This window comes from Mastomys coucha, chromosome X, assembly GCF_008632895.1.
Source record: "Mastomys coucha isolate ucsf_1 chromosome X, UCSF_Mcou_1, whole genome shotgun sequence".
Taxonomy (NCBI): Eukaryota; Metazoa; Chordata; class Mammalia; order Rodentia; family Muridae; genus Mastomys; species Mastomys coucha.
In genome coordinates, this window is record NC_045030.1 from 111,167,069 (window position 1) to 111,171,614 (window position 4,546).

The window sequence follows — 4,546 nt, forward strand, 5'->3', positions numbered from 1 at the left end:
TCAGCCTTGTAGAGTGTCTTATAAAATCTATAAGGGAGCAATCACAGCTTTTATTACTAGAGATATCATCAAATTACATTGCATTGACTAGACAAAAACTGTGATAAGAACTATATAACAGTTTGCTTTTACCAAAAAGAAACTTGGTGTTATAAATATCCATTATATTAAAGAGTTCCCTATTTTACATCAATTACTATCAATACGATGCCCTTGGGGTTTTATTTTAACAGAACATTTTAAAAATGCTTATTGTTTTGTCTTTTTTTCCATAATTTACTACTAGAAAGCATATATTATATGCATGGAAATATAAACCATGGAAGTACATTAATGAATGACTGAGAGGTACACAGAAAATTTCTGTTAATTCTAATATAATTTAAATACATGAAAAACTAGCATGCAAGCAGAAGAAGAAAGTTGGGATTATATTTATATATAATTGCTAGTGATTTTAAGTGTTATTAATGAGTAAGTTAAGCAGGATCCTCAGAAAATTTCTATTTTTTCCACTAAGGCATAATTTATATTATTGCTAAGGTGACATTAATATTCAGGTGCCATATTTCTTTCTGGACAGCTATATAATATATAGGTACATAGATTTATGACAAATAAATAACACATAGATGAACTGATTGATATAACTTATTTCCTAGGCACAAATACATCATTTATTGTTGACGAGACATGGATCAAAAGAAAGAAGTTGGTCATATTTATTTGTTTCTATATATCAATAGAAAAATACCTACTGAAATTTAAAAGAACTGTCTGAGAGGAATTTCATTATTCTTCAGAACCTTAGAATCTAATTAATAACTCAGTTATTTAAAATCATCCTAGTACATCAGTTTGCTTAAAAACTGTAGTGCTCTAAATCTTTTAAGAGTCAAATATTATCTAAGTACCTGATAAAGAATCAGTGTCCTCCTTGAGATTCTGATGCTAACATATTACCTTTGACAAGTTATTTAAACCTTTAAAGGCTTCATTTTTTTATATATGCAACCTTCCTAGTATGTAATATAGTACTTCATTTTGTGGTGACCCCTCCAAACATAAAAATTTTCCTCATTCCAACTTTATAACTGTAATTTTGCTACTGTTATGAATCATAAAATAAATAATGTGTTTTCTCAAAGTCTTAGATAAACCCTGTGAAAGGGTTATTCAACCCCCAATGGGTACGCAACACATGGGTTGAAAACCACTGTATTAGATATTTTACTATATGGCTATTTCAATCTTTTCAAAGTGTTACAATATGAAATGTTCCGATTGTTGTTAGAAAGAAAAATGAATTCTCTGCTTTTTGTCTTTTTTCCATAGTACTTTCCAAGCTACCCATGCAAGAATCAAGGATTTCTACTTTGCTGGTACATGCTTGGATGAGATAAATTAGTAAGTAGTTTGTTAATTTATTCACTTAATGTATATTGAAGAACAATTTATGTTATAGGTATGTCCTTTAATCAAAGAAAATAATGGCATTTTAAAGATAAAACTTTATTTCATTTCCAACTATTGTGATTTAGTGTATTAAAGACCAGGGTGCCAGTGTGTGAAAATAAATGAGATGGGATAAGGATTATAGGTAAGGTACATTGATAAATTGAAATTTTTATGAACCCTCAAGTAAATAACTTTATTCCAAGAAACAAAGAAATAGTTAAACACATTTCAGAAATAGGTAAGATCATACAGAGAAGAAGCTAGGGAAATAAAGACTAAAGACCTTACAGTGAGATAGGTAAAAAGACTTACTTGGACTATAATGATGGCAATGAAATTGAAAACCAGTAGATATATTCAAGATACTTTTTGGAAGTAAAGCAACTCAGTTTTCTATGGGACTTGAAGGTGTAGAATGTCAAGGATGACTAGGTGTCTGATACAGAAATCAAGATATATTTCATCATTATTTTCATATAAGATGGAGAATAGTAGAAGGGTATGATGTTTCTGGGACAAGAGTATGAATATGAGTTTTATCTGAGAGCATGTAGGGTATCTTCATATATCCCGTGGAATTTAAAGTAGACAGTTCCTTTGAGTAGAGCTCAGAGTAAAAGATTCATCTAGAGATATAACTTGTGAATCATCTACAGTGATAATAATATTTGAAGCACATGAATACATGATAACAATCTTTTCAGTGGTTCTCAAGGTGAGAATATACTATAGATTTATTTAAACACATATTTCTGGGACCCATATCTAACTCCTACAACTCAATCATTTAACAAGCCTCTGGGTAATGATGAGGAGTTTGATGATTCTAGAGTTATGAGAAACACTGACCTACAAAAGGGAAATAAGAAAGATAAGAGTGAAAAGGGACCTCTGGACAATTAAACATTCAATAGCTGAGTATACCCTGTAAAATAAAAATTTCAGAAATATGGCATAATTGCAACGATTCTAAACATACTTATTCTGTATACTCCTGAGATTGTGTAGCAGAGACAGTATTATGCCCTTAAGGAAGAAAAAATACAACACTTTCTAACTGAGGGCTTTTTACAACTACAATTTATTTGCATTTGTGATATTGGCCCCAGAAGTTAATATGGAAATATCTATAGATAAAAGCATAAGTGCTCATTTCCTCATCTTAATTTATGTAAAATGTGCCTAAATTTACACACCAAATTATCAGTTTTAATCAGAACTGTCTAATAGTTATCTTACTGTGTTTTCTCAATGTAAAACTAAAAGCCAAATACCTTTATATACTTTATACAATAGTTTCATTCAACATTCATCAATAATCACAGTGTTTTTACTGGCATTTATAACTACAGAACAAATAAGAATTTCTATGTACTATTGTTGGTGCTTTTGAAAATCTTTGCAGAATGGTTGACAATAACTTCTTTTACTGAAGTGGTTGTTCAGCTGCCTTGTGCTGGATGATATTGCTTTGTATAATGAAGAAATATGTGTTATTTTATTACTTTTACATTAATTTGCTAGAATTTTTGAAAGACTGTACAATACAATTGACAAGTCATTTATTTGTCTTCATTATTCTGTTGTCCATAAAGTGACTATAACTCTGTGCCACAAATTAGTTGAAAATTTATTATTCTTTTAAGTGTATCACCTTTAATCTTTGTATATATGAAACACAATGTCTATAGAATTGGATGGATGCAATTGTAACAAAAAAATTCATGTAAATAAAATATCTACTGCCACTCTAATTCCAAATAAAAATAATCCTTTTGGTATTTTAAAGTCCATCCTACAAATTTTAAGGTGAGTTGACTAACATTAGCAATTAATCTTTCTCTATAGCAGGTTCTATATTCATGTTTAATTAAAATTAAATTAAATTACCCTTAATTTCAAAGAGAATATTGCTAACATTTTTATCCAACATGCTGGAAGGAAGGGTTGTTCTTCCCTTAGTGAGTTTATTATATCCCAATCTCAATTTTAATTATGTTGAATTTAATACTGGTGCATTGCTACTGTCTATAATTTATGCCTTAGAGACCCAAACACAACTTTCCTATTGTCTGGAGGGAAAAATTACCTCCTTCTTGACAGCACTTAACTAATAACTTGTTATACGAAGAAAATAAAATTCTAACAATTACCAAAGACACTATGTGAGCTTTCCCAGAAAAAGGAATTCTAATTAGAATAGCAAGAAACCTCCTGAAAAGACACCAAAAATATATTTAAACAATAAGTGCATTTTATGCTGTCAAGATAGGAAGTAAGAGTAGATTGGCATTTGGGAGAGAATAGGGAAGAAGGGCCGTGTTTAAGTATAATCATGCCTGTTGGCCTCTTGTCAACATGAAGAAGTTGTGGTGCTTCAAAAGAGTTAAATCCATTACATGTTCATTAAATGACTTACAAAAGAGTTAAAATATGTCATTAGATACAAAATGACTAACAGAAACAAGTCTCAGACAATTGGCTGCTTAAATAACATCAAAACAATTCAGATGTTTCAAAGCAAAAGTGTTTTAACCCTGACAATTAACATGTGACTCATTCTCCTTACCTTTTAATGTTCAAGTGCAGTCTAAGTGAATGTATTTATTCCATGACATTCTCTCCATAATAATTTCTTCTAGTCTAATAATACTAAAAGTACTTTCTGATAAATCTTTGTTGGTTAAATTTAAAATATTCAAATTACTATGTCATGATGTGTGAAAAGAACACAGAAATCTCCATAACTTTTTTTCAGGAATTTTATTTAATGTAAAAATTTAACAAATGTCATTTATTGAGAAAGAATGAATTTAAGCCAGCCTATAATTATTTTCATTTTCAGAATTTACTATTATTTTTCCTTCAAAGTCATAGAATGTGATATTATTTAAGAAGTGAAAGAAAAGACACATAAATTGATTTAATTAAAATAAATACTTGCCTATATTGAAATAAAATTGACTTCAAACGTACACATGGAAAATGAAAATTAAAACATTGAAAGTCATATATGGCTATACCACCCTTAACTCATCCTTTCTCATCTGATGTCTGAAGCTAAGTAGGGAGGAGTCTTGATAGTACT